The sequence below is a fragment of the Xenopus tropicalis genome, chromosome 7 (assembly GCF_000004195.4).
Source record: "Xenopus tropicalis strain Nigerian chromosome 7, UCB_Xtro_10.0, whole genome shotgun sequence".
Taxonomy (NCBI): domain Eukaryota; kingdom Metazoa; phylum Chordata; class Amphibia; order Anura; family Pipidae; genus Xenopus; species Xenopus tropicalis.
This window is the reverse complement of record NC_030683.2, coordinates 108,533,267-108,551,540: the sequence shown is the minus strand read 5'-3', so window position 1 is coordinate 108,551,540 and position 18,274 is coordinate 108,533,267. Positions and strand designations below refer to the sequence as shown.

Here is an 18,274-nt window from a genome sequence, read left to right as displayed (position 1 = left end):
GAAGTTCTTAGGGCCAGAACTAGGGGTATGCAGAAGAGGCACCTGCCCCAAGGCCATCCCCTTTTGGCACCCACCCACCTCCTCCCCCCTCCCTAGGCCTGGGCCTTTGTGACCTCGCCACAAATCTGGGCCTGACCACCAGTTCCGGACCCTCTCCCCCACTGTGCAGCGGTCTCTGTAACCCCCCCGCCGCCCTGTGTGCATATGCACCGGTGCTCACAGGGGGGGTGTTGGCAGTGGGCGGGTCAAGCCGACTAGGTTGCCTAGGGCGCATGGCCAGCTTGGCCCAGAACTGGCAGTTCCTTTCTGTCTCCACACTTTCCTCTTGCCATCACTCTGATACAGGTTAATCTTGGTCTTGTCTGTCCTTAACACCTTTTTTTCAAAATTCTGCCGACTCATTCAAGTCCTTTTTATAAAGCAAACAAAAGGTATTCTGGGAATGAATTCCAACCTCTTAAAAAAAATCCCAATTACATGGGTTTATCCTATAGGCTAAAGCTCACCCACTGGGTGAGCAGAAGCCAGTACAATAGCTGATAAGATTCCCAACTACAGATCGGTTTTGCCTTTCTTGAGGCTCATCAGTGTAGCGCAGGGTTTCTGATCAGCTTAGGTAGAGCCACCATGTGGTTCTACAAACAAATAAATAAGGTTGAGGCGACTCATTCCCAGAATTCCTTTTGTTTGCTTTTGTCTGTATGAGGCAGGCTCCTCAACTTTATTTGTTTGTAAGTCCTTTTTCTCAAACTGTAATCTGACCATTTTGTGGGTAACTAGTGGTTTGCATGTTGCAGTGCAGCCTCTGTATCTCTGCTCATGAAGGCTTCTGCGGATAGTAGTCTCTGACCCAGACATACCTGCCTCCTGAAGAGTGTTTTTGATCTGTTGGACAGGCGTTTGACGATTTTTCTCTACCAAAGTGATAAGGATAAACCCATGAAAATGGGACAAAGCCCATGTAAATGGACTTTTCTAGGAGCCTTAAGGAATTTCTTCCCAGAATCCTGTTATGACATCTCTACCAAAGTGAGGATTCTTCTGTCATCTACAGTGGAGGTCTTCCTTGGCCTACCAGTCCCATGGCCAATACAGAGCTCGCCGGGGCATTCTTTCTTCTTAATGATATTCCAGACAGTTAATTTCAGTAATCCTAAGGTTTGACCGATGCCTTTTATCCTCATGTTGAACAATGGCAACTACAGACTTCAAATGGTAGAAGCAGCCTGGGTATCTTATCCCACTAATCCCACTCATGCAGCAATGCAGCAATGCAACACACCTGAGTAATCACACACCTGTGAAGCCAATTGTCCCAAACATCATGGTGCCCTGAAATGAGGTGGCTGTGTATAAAAAGTGATGTAATTACTACACGGTGACACTGAAATATATGCAAATAATTTTAAATTAAAGTCTGGAATGTGCTATTTAATCAAATCTGAATTGTTTGATTTAAAATGTTACACTGAGGAGCAGAGGGATAATTGAAAAAAAAATAGGGTTGATTCACTAAAGTGCGTTAAAACAAGCGCTATTTATAGCATGCATTAAAATTTTTATTGCGTCTTATTTTTCGTGTCTTAACGCACGATTCACTAAAAGTTAATTTACACGCAATGCTGTTTGCGTTATTTAAGTCGCGAAGACTATTTTCGTGCGGTATTTGACACAAGGTTGCACGCGCTAATTAACGCATGTGCGCTATTTATCACACGCACGCCATATTAGCCATACACGCCATTACGTTCGTAAAACTACTTTTTTTGAAAATGCCCATTTCCCTGCAAACTGGCGGCTGCGTCACTTTAGGGGAAACACAGACTTGAATAAATCCCACTGCAACATCCATATTGTGTTGCCAAAAGCTCATTAACTGTACTTTTCTATAATTACCGCCTGCCCCAAGTAGGGGTTAATTTTCGCACAGACTAATGTGATATTTAGCGCGTCTAAGTGTTTGTGAATCATGCGCGGGAATTAACGCAATGCGGTAAAATTAACGCATTCGGTTGCACGCTATTTAACACACGCTCTATGCAACTTAACGCATGTGATAATACTTTAGGGAATCACACTTTTTTGTGTCAATTTTAACGCAAAAAAGCATGCGATAAGCGTTATCGCACTTTAGTGAACCAACCCTAATATGTCTTTTCCCCAAACATTATTAAGCAAGGTGTGTTTAATGGGAGTTAGGCCAAACACCTTAGTGAAGCGAGTGAATAAAGGCTACTAGTTAGCTGCAGGGTAGCTGCTGGTATAGCATTCTCTAGTATTATGAAATCTCTTTGTGGCATCACTGAGGGATCCTGCTCCTTGAACTTCCATTTAGCTGCGCTAAGTATTATTGCATCCGTCCAACGTCTCCTGCGCCTATTTACCATGAATATAACGCTAATTCCAGGGTTCCCACAGTGGCTTGTGTCACTATGTGCAGCAGACTTGCGCCCCCAAAAAATCACAATGTTGTTTTTACCATTATGCACTGGAAGCGACTCGATTACCTGTGTTAATGGCACCGTTAGTTCCCTTCCCCTAAGAAAGGCCCCAAAGGAAAAGCACAAAATATTGCAAAAATCAACTGGCACATTAAGGGGCACATTTACTAAAACCCTATAATTTCTATTTTTTTTAAATTTTCAAACACCACAACTAACTTCCTCGAATGTCTGACATTTACTAAAAAAATCCAAAAGGAAAAGTCTGTGTGAGAAAAAGCTGCAAAAAAATGTGAATTTTAAAATTTTCGCTCTGAAACCGCAACTTTTCAAAAATCCAAAAATGCTAAAGTTTCCAGACAAAAGAAGGATCTTCCTTTAAAGTGAAGGGACATCTGCCATTGACTTCTACATAAACTCGGCAAGTTTTAGATGGTGAATTATCAGATTCAGATTTTTAGCCGTTTAGAAGCAGAAGGGGCTTTTTTCGGCAACTTTTAGCACTTAAATTAGAAGGAAAGTCATTTTGGCATTTTACTGCCAATAGATTGGCCACATTAGTGCAGAAACCATTAACATACCTCAGTAAACAGCTTTAGATGCTTTCTCTGTTTGCTTAAAGGACATGTAAACCCCATACACAAAAATGTAATCAGTGAACAGCCTCTTTGAAATCTTTCAATACCTGCCACACTGGTTGTCCAGGGGTTAATATTAAGGCTGCAGCGTCCCCTTAGTCACTTAGATTTCCTTTTCTTCCTGTAACCCACTCGGTCCCCTCCCTCAGGAATTTGCTTTGGCTGTTGGCTTGTGGGCATGCTCAGTTGTTCTCTGATCAGGTTACTAAACACACCCCCCAGTCTAGCGGCCAGTAAAGAGATGGTATTGCTGGTTCCCATAGAAACTCAGCTCTAGCTGTCTTCTTCAATTTTTTTCTTACCATTACAGTGCTCAAACAAAGCAGAACTTTTATCAAAGACACTCTGCCTGTGTGAGCCTGTATTCTTGATGAAATGTATGCTGAATATGGGTCTGTGTGTGTATGCTGTTAGCAGATGTAAATGTATCTGATTATGTATCAGAGGAAAAATGGCCACCGGGTGAAAGCTGCTATTTGGTTTAGGAAAATGTGACGGTGCTGGCAAGTGAAGGGGATATATGCAGTACAAATTATGCCATTTGGGTGGGGAAGATGTGCCCAACTGATATATATATTGTAGTCAAATGTAGGCTTTAAGATTGCAGCTGCCATTTTAAGTAGCTTCCTGTCTGCAGTCTAGCTGTTATAGCTCAGATCACACATTCCTAAGGGAGGGGGTCCTAGCATCCTAGCATTCTAGTGGGAGGGGGAGCAGGAGAGGGGAGAGTGGAGAGAGCTGTGCAGACTCTGGCCACGGGAATTAAGCATGTTTCTGAGAGAGGAAGTCAGACATTGGAACATCATCCTAACAAAAAAAGAGACAAGAAATCCTGTGTTTCTTTTGATAGAGGACTCAGTGCAGCATTACTGTAAGTGCATAAGCACGATGCACGATGACGTCACACGCGCGCCGACATCACGTACCACGGGCGCAACCCGGATGTAATTGGAGAAAAACTGCAGGAGGCGCGCATACCGGTATAGCGGTATGTTCAAAAATCATATCGTTTTTTTTTTCAAAAACCGGTATACCGCCCAGCACTACTGTTCTATCTATATAAAGGTATTTCACCAGACTGGACCTACCAAAATTACTTGTAGCAAAACATTGTGCTAGTGATCTGCAAAGATTGCCTTATTTTTTTAATGTTTTGAGCTGGTGCCTGAACAAAAATATTCATCAATTCATAATGAATTGGTGCCAGGCATGAATTTGCTACGAAATTGCGCATTTCGCCATTGGTGCATTGTTTCGCAAAATGCCTGCAAATATTTATTGCAACTAAAATTTGCAGAGAGGAAAAATATTTCACAAAATTTTCAGCAGTTTCAGGACAGATTTGCTCATCACTAAAAGTTAATATACCAAATTGTCTTTTTGGCAAAAGTATGTAAAAATTTAAAAAAGTTTGCACTTTACTGACAGTAAATATCCAGGGTTACATTCTACAAATTTCTGTAATGAAGAGAAATGCAGCTGACTTTCCTGTGTGCGCAGAAGGAAGCCATTTATATCCCAGGCTGGCATCACAGGCCACACTCTCCAGGGATTGAATTGACTCCACTTCATTTGTAAATACTGAAAAGTACATTACAGGTACTATATTTTCCTTTTTTGAAACATTTTTGTGTGTTTGCTGCTCGACTGTGCCTCTGCCAGCAAAGTATATTTTTTACACACTTGGTACAATTTAGAGACCCTAAAGCCTGGGCTTAGTGGGGTCAGGGTAAGTAGTGTGAGGGAACATTATTAGAACATATTTTATAAATTTAGAAAACCCACCCACCAAATGAAGACAATCAGAGACACAGATATTTTTTGCTATGTAGTGTAGTGAGCTGAGACTCTGTATATAATACATTATTTCTTGCTGATTTTAACATTATCGTTTTATTTTTATTAACACTATATTTGGCTGAAAGAGAATGCCCAAGAATGTCCTGCTCCAAAACAGACAGATCTCCAACATACAAAGGGGGAACTCACAAAAATGTTGGTAAAGTAAAAAGTTCTATAAAAATGTAATTTCTGCTCTGACTTATTCACAGACCCATTTTCCATCATTTTTCCTCCTATACCCACAATTTTCAACAAAATGTCATTGAAACGTGGGTGTGGCTATTGTGTACTATCTGTTTGGAGAACTAGTCATTACTATGGCATTTTTACAGATGTCTCCACCATAACAAATATAACAAACATATTCTGCAGCGCTGTACAATAAATGGGTTTATACAGTGAACACAGACATACATGCAAAGCAACCAATACAAGAGGAGAAAAGGGCTCTGCCCAAAAGAGCTTACAATCTGAAAATAGAGGAGTAATGTAAGTGCCTGTACCTGTGAGCAGATATCCCCTCATGCAAAGGGCCCGGGCAGCTGTTACTCTCTCTCTGGCCATGGTGTCTCTCTGTCTCTCTAACAGTAAGGGGAAGTCTGATTTAGTTTCTGTTTACTCTGCATATTATCTCCTTTATTTTCTCTCATTTCACAACCAGTGGGAGGGTTTGTAGGAAATGGCATAAAGTATACTTTGGAGTCTATCTAATAAACATATAGATTCATTTAAAGAAACGGAAAAACATTTGACAAAAGCTGGAATCAGAGGTGCAACAATGGGGGAGGGGAATAGTGAGGGCTCAGGAGTGTAGAGTGTTTATTGGGGCCCTGACTGATGGGAAATGTCAGTATATTCTGCATAAAAGATCATCCTTATAGATATATTGGACCCCTAAAATAATTTGCTGTGAGAATAGGAACTTCTAGTCATGTTGCTGATTTAGGTTTCCTTACATAAGGTGCAACACCCATTTCAGGGGACTGACCTTAATATAAATAGCAGACTATGGAAAATCAAGAAAGGCCTGGATCCCGGGCGCAACGTAGGAGGAGGGCCCACATGACGGGGCTGACAATGGGAGCCCCGATTGGTCAGCCCGGGCACGGGGTAGCAAGGGTTAAAAAGGGGTGCAGAAGGAGGCGCCAAGCAGTTGCGCAGGAAGACAGCTGGAAATAGGATAGGGCAGCAGCGGCGCGAATCCCCACCCACCCTCCCTATTGGTCAATGTATTCGGCAGGGGGAAGCCTGGCAAGCTAGGGGATAGGGTTAGGGCCGGTAGGACCCCTAGCGGTACTCAACTTAGGGAGGCTAGATGTACTACCCATGGTAGCGTCTTAGTCACAGCTTTGGCGGGTCCCTTGCCAGTCTGCCGGGCATGATGATGTGTTTGTTTGGACAATACTGGACCGTTGGGGCAACCCCTAAGGTGGGTACCCACGGTGGGGTTGAATATGTTCAGTTAATTTCCCCAGGGCTTGGTCCCTTGCGGGTTGTTTCTGTTTAACAGCTATGGTGTGGATATTACAACGCTAGGCAATCTCACTGAGCTAGGGGCAAGCGGCTAGTGAGCATTGCTGGCATTTGGAAGGGCAGACTGGCAGAGGGCTTTACCAAGGGCTACTGATTGTTACCAATAGTTACCAATTGCTGTCAATTATTATTGTTACAAATCGTTACAAGTTTTGTACCATGTTGTTAATGACGTTTTCGGATATGTAAACAATAAAGTATTGCTAAATGATTGTGTACAAATAAAAGCTGTGGCCATATCATCCAACAAAGGTGATGTCACGCGTGGTTTGTTCAGAACGGTTGGAGGGAGGAGTGAACAATGGGTCATGCCCCTAGTCATGCCGTAGATCCCTTCTGAAAACTGGAAAAGCAGGATACATAGTTTATAAAGTGTAATTTCTCATTTCCTTTTCATTGTATGTATCGGGAACAGGATATTAATATACTGAATCCAATTTAGTGCAATTGTTGCAAGAGAAATGTGGTGAATTTTTCTCCTGACATAAATTCTTTGTGAAAATTTGCCACATAGAAATGACGTATGTATGATATTAACATGGAGGAGGCAATGTAGATAATGAGATGCCAAAGTGGCTGCGCTCTCTTTATAATGAACAGCCTCAACTTGAAAAATTTCTCTTGGCAGAAATTCAATATTGTGCTCTCAGAAAATTGGAGAATATTCACTGGAGAAATTTCACCCGAAGAAGAGATTTGAATTAATGTCAATGCGGAGAGAATTTTCACCAATGTGAAGTACATAAAATACTCACTACCAGCAACTGACGATTCACAGAGTTGGGTTTTGGGGGGAATGAAGCAGCGTCCCTGAGCCCAGCTCTGTATTGGGACCGCTCCTCATTGTGACTAGTGATGGGCGAAATAATTCGGCAGGCATGGATTTGCGGTGAATTTCAGAGTTTTGCCATTGGCGGATTTTTTCAGAAAGGGGCCACAAAATTCGCTGTGGAAAAATTTGCCATGCGTGGCATTTTTTGCTGTTTCGCTTTGCCGGACAAAATGGTGAAAAATTCAACTGATTCGCTCATCACTAATTGTGACCACTCCTCTGCCCCCCCCCCCCCACATCCATTAATCCATTGCAGGTATGAGCTGAGCCAGGGCAAGGAACAGACAGCACTGGGAGGGATGGCGTCCTATGCTATCAGGCTTCTGATTGGTGAACCAGTACATAAAATACTGAATCCCCTCATTGCAGCAATCTTTGGTCACTGGAGGAGGTGTCAGGAGATGATTAAACAGGGCTCAGACAATGTAATTTGCTATAACTGAATGTTCCACTGGAAGTCTTCTCCAACCCAATATCGGCAATGAATTATCTGTATCACATTATCATTTCAGCTCACTGTATGTATCCTGAGATGGGTACTGCAGTCCCTAAAAACATAAAATAAATATTTTGCTGTGAATCATTTCTATTTGTCTTGTAGGTTTTTTTTTTTTATAACTTTTTATTATTTTATTGGGGTTTCACAGATAAAACTTACATCAAAGAAACAATAAGATTCTTAACTGTCAAAGAAAGTAAGTTGCATTATTTCTAGGGGAGGCTGTGTTACCAAGGGGCCAATGTAGAGCCCAACTGCAGTATTCGCTCCCACAAACTATCAGACTTTTTCCCAATCCTTCAAGAGATCTCTAAAAACTCATTTATTTAGAGAGGCTTACCCTAATCTAGTTTAGCAATACCCTGTGCCCCACCTCTGTCATGCCCATTCCCACACCTTGTGTCTCAACCCCTTCTCCTTGTAGATTGTAAGCTCTTTTGGGCAGAGCAAATAATTCACTCACATTACCATTTAAAATTTTATTCCTGAACCAACAAATGGTTCCTTAAGAGAAGGTGTCTCCTCACATTGCATGACAATAATGCCTAAGAAACTGCAAGGGTTAGTTATAGGGTTATGGCTTGTGGTTAAATGGGATTTCAGAGATATGGGGAACGTACCATGTATGGACCCTCCTCTATTGCAGGATGAGCCTGAAAAAAGGAAATGAGAGGGAAAGAAATCATTTTTACTGATTTGTGGAGAACTTATTTCTGAAAGGGTCACTGCTAGGCACATATACAGTACAATCACCAAAACAAACTTTTTAAATTCTAAGGTAATTTATATTATTTCTAACAAAAAGACCTCAAAAAAATTACCTCAAACCCCATTATTAGTGATGAGTGGATTTTTTGGCGGGCATGGATTTGCAAAGAAATTCCGCATTTCGGTATTGGCAATTTCTTTGTGTGAAACAACTGCAAAATTTTGCAATCACATTAAAAAATCTTGTGCATCAAAAGCAAAAACGTTGCACGCGTCAAAGAAGTCGTGTTTTTCCAAAGTTTCACATATTATATGGTGAAGCGAAGCGGGACAGATACATTGTCAGTAAACCTTTTGAGGAGAGTCACTGGGCCCCATGTGTCTTCTGATTTTCAGGGAATGGAATAATACCTGCGCAATTTTATAAAACATATAACTAGACTAATGCGATATTTAGCGCATCTAAGTGTTTGTGAATCATGCGTTAGTATTATTTCTGCGCGACAATTAGAACAATCCGTTAAAATTAACGCCTTGTGATCAAGCGTTATGTAGCGCATACGATATGTGACTTAATGCACATTTAGCGAATTTAGCGTTTTTTCGCGTCAATTTTACTGCAAAAAAGCATGCAATAACGCTTATCACACTTTAGCAAATCAACCCTATAGTGTCATTTAACAATACCCTGGGTTCAAATTCAATAGCACTAAAGGGCTCAAGAGCACCCTTACTGCCCATCTATGGAACCCTTGCGCAGAGGGGCATGATGCATTTTGCTCAGAGCTCCGAATAAAAAAATCCTGTGCTTCATGCAGAGAGCAGTGTCAGAAGGTGCAGCTCAGCCCTGTCCTTTCCAACTGCCTCAGGGCCGCCTCCTGATGCGCCAACATCTGCCTCTAGATAAGGGGGTGGGAGGGGGGACCCTACTGTATGTGCCTCCTCCTCTTGAATTCACTGATTCCTAAAACAGGCAACTCTTGATTCAAGCCGCGTTCTACAGGTCTCGGCTTTCTGAAATGAGGTGCAGAAGCTGCAGATATTTGTACAATGCCGTACAATTTTTCTAGGGCAGCTCCATTGGCTTCTACATGACCTTGTCAGATTTTAGATGCACAGATTTGAATTATTGCTTTTCATGGATTTTATGCTAGGAGTCAGTGACCATAGGTACATTCCAGTGAATTCTACGTAACTGCTCTCACATAAACACCACAATTGGGAAATAAGAAACAGGTTGTTTGACTGTATCCATTACGGGATGCCATTTGTCTGTTGTTCACTACAAATAATATTTTGTATATTTTTTACCAGTGTATATGGGCACAATTACATGTACTCTGAGAGATATTCATTCTGTGCACTGAGGATATTTAATATACAGAATGTATTTCTGAAGATACATTTTGTAGATTATGTACTTGGGACAAATGGCATCCCATAATCCATTGCGTTCTGCCTAAAAACATTGAGAAATACATGTACAATGATCACTTACCGATTGTAGTGTTGGGAATGTTATAATATATTTGGGATGGATCCTCCCCTCTGTCACCTGATTGTCCTAAATGGTGGATAAAATACTCATAAAGTACTCAGAGCATCAAAGGTATATATTTTCATATGACAAGATACCACCCACTGGTTCTGTCATTGGCTAGCAACTGGGCTCTGGATTATATTTTACAGAGATTTATCATAATCCTGCATAAAAACTTTTTGTTAAATATTATGATAACTAAATATTACTAGTAAGTATATTCGTCTACTTCTATTCCCTGTTTTGCCCCCATTGCCCAGGGATATACAGCATTATAGGAGCGCCTAGAGGCACCTGGAAGGTTACAAATCATGGCAGGATATATTAGTGAGCCCCTATGCATGAATTTGCCATTTTTGCTTATTGCACATTCTAAGCTCTCGTCTTACTTTTCTGCCTGCTCTGCTATCAACAAACTCACTTTAGTTTATTTCTGACTCCCCTCTTAGGGGAAGAAGATATTTTCTGTACAGCAGCGCCATTATACAGCTGATAAGTACAATCCCCAGGATGGACCCACAGATGATGGCGACTGTAATGGCTGCAGAGTTGTCTGAATAAGATTCATAAAAAAGACAATTTGGTTAAAAAGACTGTCATACCACAATTATGTTTTATTAGTTCAATGTATTAAAAGAACAAGGAGGAACTAGTATAAGGAAAGAAAGAATAAAACTATGAGTGACAAAAATGAAAGAAATTAAACTATCAGGTTAGTGAACTATGAGATTAGACTGTCGAGGTTGGGGTTGTTTTCTCTGGAAAAAAAAGCGCTTGCAAGGGGACATGATTACTCTCTACAAGAATATTAGGGGGGATTATAGGCAGATGGGGGATGTTCTTTTTTCCCATAAAAACAATCAGCGCACCAGAGGCCCCCCCTTTAGATTACAGGAACGGAGCTTCCATTTGAAGCAGCGTAGGGGGTTTTTCACGGTGAGGGCAGTGAGGTTGGGGAATGCCCTTCCTAGTGATGTGGTAATGGCAGATTCTGTTAATGCCTTTAAGAGGGGCCTGGATGAGTTCTTGAACAAGCATAATATCCAAGGCTATTGTGATCTTAACATATAGCATATACTGTATATATATATAAGTGTATAGTTCTATAAGTCTATCCACACACCTATACAGACTATCAAAGTAGTTAATAGCTGTAGCAGAGTAGAATCTGTCCTGTTTCGTTTTGCCGGAAAATTCATGGAGATATTTGTGAAAGGGCAAAAGTTCACATAATGCATTGAAGTCACTGGACGTTTGTTGCTGCAATTTTGTCATGGCAACTTTATTTTCACAGCTACTTTTTCCATGCAAAATACGTTTAAATCTATGGTCATTTTTTCATGGTTCCTCTGTTTTTTTCACTGCTACTTTTTTTCATGGCAACTTTTCCTGCAGCAACCTTTTCTGTGCAGAATATATTGGAGTCTATGGGTGACTTTTTCAAGGTGAGAATTTTCACTGCAAATTTTTGCAGCAATTTTGTAAAAATATTCACCTATGGTGAAATGCAGAATTTCGCCACGAATCCATACATGCCCTGAAAAATCGCTCATTGCTACTTTTAAGGACTAAAATTCACAATTTTACTTCAGCTGGCAGTGGGGTCGCTATATACTCTCTGGGTTTGCCAAAACTATTTTGTATTTGTACAAAGGAAAATTTTTGCCTAAAGAAATAATTCTTTGCACTAGGCATATTTTTACATTAACAACTTTTATTATGTATCCCCAGTGTGTTGGGGAGCCAGTGCTAATTACTGAGTTACCACTTGGAGTGAGGGAGCTCTTGCTAGGAAGTAGGAAGTGGGAAGTTGCTTGTGCATCAGACAGTTGAGCACAACTCAGAGTGTGAGTTTAATATCTGTAATTTGTATGGAGCAAATTGCCTTTAGAATGGCTGAAACCCTATCAGGTAGCAAGTCGTATACAGGCAGGCTGCCAATGAACCATTGTGTTCTAGTTAGAGAGGTATGAACTGTGAGTTGCATATATTGAGTGCTACTGAAACTATTGAAAAATAACTTTCTGTGGATACAATGTAAATGTTTCAGGCAGGAGAAACCAACAAAATTGGTGAGAGGCTAGAAAGCAAATAGGATTATCAGCAGGACTGGCACGATGGGTCAGCAGGCTTGGTACAAGGGATGAGCTATTTAACAGCTGTATGAGAGGAAAGAACAGATCTCAGCAATTCTTTGCCATTTGAATTTGTCCCATTGACTTCAGTGCTGCTTTAGTTGCCACATTTACAGAGCCCCTGCAAGCTCTTTTTGCTCCTTGCCCTGTAGGTTTCACACTGAGGGGCAGTTCTTTGTTCTCCTAGAATTCCTGCTTTTGGCTGTGCTGCACCTAGAGTGGGGAGCTGGGGTGCAGAATAAAGGTATCCCCAAAATTTACTGTAGTTTGAGCATCCTTCAGATGCACAGTATAGAAAGTAGCAGTGGTACTTACCATTTGCTATACAGGGCTCTCTTGCACCTTACAGAAATTCACTCTGCAACTTACACCAACAGAGTTTTATAAACAGGTATGGGACCTGTTATCCAGAATACTCGGGACCTGGGGTTTTTAGATAAGGGGTCTTTCTGTAATTTGGATCTCTATACTTTTTCCAGAGGACTCTGAGGAAGCTGATTGTCAGGTGAGAGTGACGTAACAGATGCAGGCAGAGCCATGAGGGGAGTATATATGCAGGATTCTGGTGCATTGTATGTGATTGATCTCAATAGACTAAATGCGTGTGCAATTTGCTTTAGTGATTTTATATTAATCGATATTATACTATTTGGGCTTTTATTGGAATCTGAAGAAAAAGAAGAGATCTGCTTAATTTAATGACTACAGGCAACACCTCCAACCATTGGTTTGTAAGTAGGCACTTCTACTAAATGGTGGAGGCTTTTGGATTAAGTGTATGGCTATGGCTTATCAGTAACAGTATGAACCCATAGAACCCATCTGTTCGGAATATGAAAAGGAAAAGACACTTTGGCATTTTCTATAACACTGGGTGTTAACTTACAGTAAGTGTATTTGAAATACTACACTATAAGAGTTCCTGATTTCTCTGTTGCTATAGGCACTGATTTATATCTCCTTATCTCATATAAAAGTCTTTCTTCAGTGTTTTAACATCCTTTTAGGGCTCTGGCACACAGGGAGATTAGTCGCCCGCGACAAAACTCCCTGTTCGCGGGCGACTAATCTCCCCGAGTTGCCATGACCCATTATCCCACCGGCGAACATGTAAGTCGCCGGCGGGATGGCACACACGGCGGCGCGATTTCCCGAGTCTTTTTCCTCGCGAGTCTTTGTCACGGGCGACTAATCTCCCCGTGTGCCAGAGCCCTTAAGAAGCTGGGGGATATGACTTAATGGCACAGGGAGCATGGTCTGACAGTACTTGGGTGTAGTGAATCAAACAGTGGTGTAACAGTAGAGGAAGCAGAGCCCGTGGCATTGAGTGGGCCCGGACTGTGGGGTCTGCTCCCTCTATTGTTGCATATAGAAACGCAGCTCAGCAGGGACATCTCAGTGTGTACTGGGCCTGTAATCTAATTACAGAATCAGCACATTCAGAGACAAATTAAACATTCTGAGATCATACAGTTACTTACAGTTTACAGTTAATGAGTAGGGATCACTGATAATCTTACTGACGGCATTTGAAGCCTCACATCGATATTGTCTGGTATCTGAGCGAGAGATCCTGGGGAAAGTGAGAGTCCTGTTATCTGCAGACAGACTCAGCCCGGGAGGGAGAGGGAGGCCATTCTTGCCCCAAAGGATCTGTTCTGCATTATTTGCACTGCATGTGAGGGTGACTGGCTGATTCTCCTGGGGTTCCTTATTGTCTGTGCTGATCCCTGAGGAACTGACAGGCTCTGTAGGTACAAACAGCACAAAGTTATGTAACATTGAAGGAAAGGGATCAATGAAAACCACAGTTTTACAGCTAGAACAGTGGGGCTTATTTGCCCATAGCAACCAATTAGCGATTAGCAACCTACAGGTAGGACATCAAGCTTGAAAAAAGGCCATACAAGGCCTGAAACATTGCTCTAATGCCCTAAGAAGTGTGCAATAAAGGCATTTTAAAAGAATACGGCGGTGCTGTTCAGATTGTTCTTCAGTTGGAAAAGTTATCTGTCAATGTATCATGTTGGCCAGTTTTTGGTGCATTGTCCGATTGGTTTGTATGCTTTTTATACACTCAGGCCTTGAGCTTCTTCGTTCCCAGTGGTAGCAATTACAAACCAACAATCTGGCAAAAAAAAAGAAAAAAACAGATTCACTTCTCTTGTGAAGCTGCACAGCCGAAGATAGGTTTAAGGCACCAAATACCAGTAAGTACAAATCTAAAGCAGCACCACAATGATCAGGTAAAAAGAAGACAGTGGTGTAACTATAGAGCAGTGGTCCCCAGCCAGTGGCTCATGAGCATATTACATACAAATTATTCTTATCTGCGGCACACATTGAGAATGTGAGAACAGCATTGGTTTCAATTGAGATAAAGTACATTATGGACATAAAGGCATGTTACTCACTATAAACAGTAACAAAAACTTGTAATAAATGTGTTATACTCCCAGCCTGTATCTGCACTCTGTAAGTCCCCTGGTCTGAAGGAACAAGGCCTGAGATCTGCAATGAGCCATTTGGGAACTGACTGACATGGGAGAAATACTGAGGCCCTTCTGTCACTGAGTCTAGAGATGAAATAACTCTGAATATTTGGCTACCATGTGTACTTGAACCTTTGTACCATGTGAACTTCCGTATGGTGCCAGTGACCCCAGTAACGCTCAGGGTAACAGACTGACTAACCACCGGATACTGAGGGATCAGCTGAACCCCAATTCCATGGGCTCCATCCATCCAAACACTGAGGGAAACTGAAAGAGAGGTTACACAAACATCAGTAGAGATTGGGAGAATTGTAGCACACACAAATATGTGTTAAGAATAAAAATATTTGTAATAATAATAATAATAATAATACACTGACCATTTATCTAACTTTTCATGCCCTGAGCAAGTTTGCTATTGCAATGTCTACTTGTCTCATTGGGTCAGATTTACCAAAGTGTGAATTCTCACTTCCTCCAACTCTGCTTTACTTGCCTCTATACATCAAACAAATTTTTACAGCAACACTTTGCATATTAACTAACTTTCTAATTAATTACACCACTGCAACATAATGTGCCCAGATATAGATGGCAGAAATACACTATATTATTATGCCAGCGTGTTGCTCAAATGGTTAAAATGGCTTCAACCATAGGACAACTGCTGTATCAGCCAGGGAGCATTGTAATTACGCATAGCTAAAGTAGAGAATACGCACATTTCCTCATACAGTGATGGTTACTAACGCTGGTGAATTAATGCCATAAAGCAATGACTTTTGTGGGAAATTCAGCATGGAGACATGGATTATAAGAAACTAAAGTAGCTGTTCTATCTTAATAAGAATGTCCTTCTTCCAGACATACTGTGTCCCCCATACAAAGTGTCTGTATGATTATTTGTCCCACAGTGAGTATAGAGATGTAATGTAAGTGCCTGTACCTGTGAGCAGATATCCCCTCATGCAAAGGGCCCGGGCGGCTGTTACTCTCTCTCTGGCCATGGTGTCTCTTTTATACTGAAAGAGGAAATCTGCTTCCATTTTTGTTTTTGCTACATATTCCTCCCCTTCATTTTCTCGCACCCAGTGGGAGGAATTTCAGGATATTGTGTAAAACTGTTCTCCAGAATTTATGAAATCACTGAATCACACAAATAAACTGGGGGCAGGAGGATGATGGCAAAGGTCTTGAGTCAAAGGACCAGTAATTAGTGATAAGTGAATTTGCAGTGTTAAAAAATATGTTTCCTATACAGGTATGGGACCCCTTATCTGGAAACCCGTTATCCAGAAAGCTCCAAATTACGGAAAACCCATCTCCCATAGACTCCATTTTAATCAAATAATTCAGAATATTAAAACTGATTCCCTTTTCTCTGTAATAATAAAACAGTACCTTGTAATTGATCCCAACTAAGATATAAATAATCCTTATTGGATACAAAACAATCCTGTTGGGTTTAATTAACGTTTTATTGATTTTTTTAGTAGACTTAAAGTATGGAGATCCAAATTACAGAAAGACCCCTTATCCGGAATACCCTTGGTCCCGAGCATTCTGGATAATGGGTCCTATACCTGTATTGACAGAATTTCTTACAGTTGCTGAGGCCAGACGTTTTCCAAATCTGCTGTTCAAAGCCTTCTTTTTATTTTCCATCATGTACAGTATGCATTGCAGTGAATGCAGCTGTCTCTTCAGAATTCAAACAAGCAGCAGGACTTAGAACTTGGCTGGAGGGGCCCCCGGTTCAAAGATTAGGCACTTTCTTTTGAGGCAGTTTTTGGTATAAATGCTGGTGTCTCTTAAGAGTCCAAACAAGCCACCCATGACAGTAATTGATATGAATGCAGGTGTCTCCAGTTTATACAAAATGCAGACAGCATTAGAACCCTTGGGTGACAGGTCCCAACAAGAAAAACATTTTCCATGTCCCCAGTGGCGGCACTGGGGAGATGAGGATATATATTTGAGGAGAGGAGGCTACACTTTGGTGTCTGCAATGGGCCCTTGGAAATCCCCACTTATTCAAGCCTCATCTTAATGAATGCCAGCATATCCAATCTACTTTTCAGTGTGAACCCCCAGCTGCAGCACTGAATACCCATTCTACAGGATACTGGCAGGGGGCAAGAAAACAGCCAGTTCCGGCCGCTGGATGAGCCTAGACACCCAAATATCTTTGGGGTCATCTGTGCAGATGATCTTGCACACCAATAGACCTCAAGTAGTCTGCCACTATGGTATATAGCCATTGTGGTTGCCCTGGCCTGCTGCTGCCTAGTGAAACACACAGAAATTACTCCCCACACCCATTAGATTATCACCTATACCGGTACTGCTGGTGCTGTTTGGCTCATGTCTCTGGTGGATGTGTGGAATTGTAGTGGAGGCCTCAGAATTAGTAGGCAGGGAAAAGGCCTCCACCAACTTTCAGCACAGAACTCTCTTTATATGACCCACCTTCCTGTCTGGCTGGGTAGGATTCCCCCAGTTTTCCCATGTACAGTGGGTTTAACAGGGTGCTCAGTGGGCTCCACATATGAGCATCCATGTAGAAGAGGTGTCTCAAATCATTTCCCTTCTCCTGCTTTTCCATGCTGTCCCTGCCATGGGCAATAGCGGAATAGGAATCACATTGCTCATACACACCTTGCCCCTGCTAACAAAGTGTGTGGGATACTTAAAGGGGCCAAGCACTCTGCAAACCTGCCATTTGTGCCACCACTACTCTCAGTTGAGGCAGCTGTGCCCCTCTGTGTATCCCTGTCACCGTGCTCATCATATGCAAGGTAGAGTGTCAACAGTTCTTGGGGCCAGAACTGCAGAAGGGAAATGTGGTGGGATAAGGACCATCAAGAAGTAGAGCTTAGGGGAGAGAAGGGGGCAGAGGAGGCTGCAGAAGAAGCAGAACTTTTTCTCATGTTAGTTGCATGAGTTTTATGAGGTTTTGCTTTCCTGCTTGTGTATGTTCCTGGGTATATTTCACAGGTTTCTCCCGCAGCTTTTGTCTATGTGTTTATAATGGATAGGGGTGTTTTTAACTATCTGGTGTATTCAATATATTATATTGGTTATGATATTTATTGTGTGCTATATTTATTTATTGATTATTAACTTTATTAACTTTCTGAATAGAAGTCTATAATAGGTTTGGAAATGGTTTTCAGGATATAGACGTGCCAGGACATTGTTCATATAACATGGCTTTAGGTACATTTTGGTGCTATAGTAGTATTTCATACAGTATTTTTTTGTTTTAATAGTAAATAAGTAATAGTAATAGTAATAGTAAATAAGTCTGTTTTAATTGATTTTTGAATTGATTTCTTTTTCCTCTGTAATAATAAAACAATACATAGTAATTGATGAGAACTAAGCTGCATATTGGTGGCAAATCAATTCTATTGGGTTTATTTTATGTTTAAATGATTTTTACCAGACATAAGGTATGGGGATCCATATTCTGAATCTCTCAAGCTTTTCAGGTAATAGATCCTATATGGGACCTGTTAATCAGAATGCTTGGGACCTGGGGTTTTCCAGATAAGGGGTCTTTCCATTAAATAAACCCAATAGGATTCTGTCGCCTACAATAATAATAC

At 41.3% G+C, this 18,274-nt stretch overlaps 1 protein-coding gene and 1 long non-coding RNA gene across 3 annotated transcripts in view; both read right to left on the bottom strand.

The window, feature by feature from the left end:
• Positions 1 to 18,274, bottom strand: part of LOC100493418 (carcinoembryonic antigen-related cell adhesion molecule 8-like) — a 52,694-nt gene that overhangs the window by 12,984 nt on the left and 21,436 nt on the right. The window lies entirely within an intron of this gene.
• LOC116412456 lies at positions 7,614 to 8,559 on the bottom strand. The gene is made up of 2 exons (XR_004223708.1): positions 8,406 to 8,559; positions 7,614 to 7,834 (listed from the first exon to the last, which is right to left on the bottom strand). It is a non-coding gene; the product is annotated as an uncharacterized LOC116412456 (long non-coding RNA).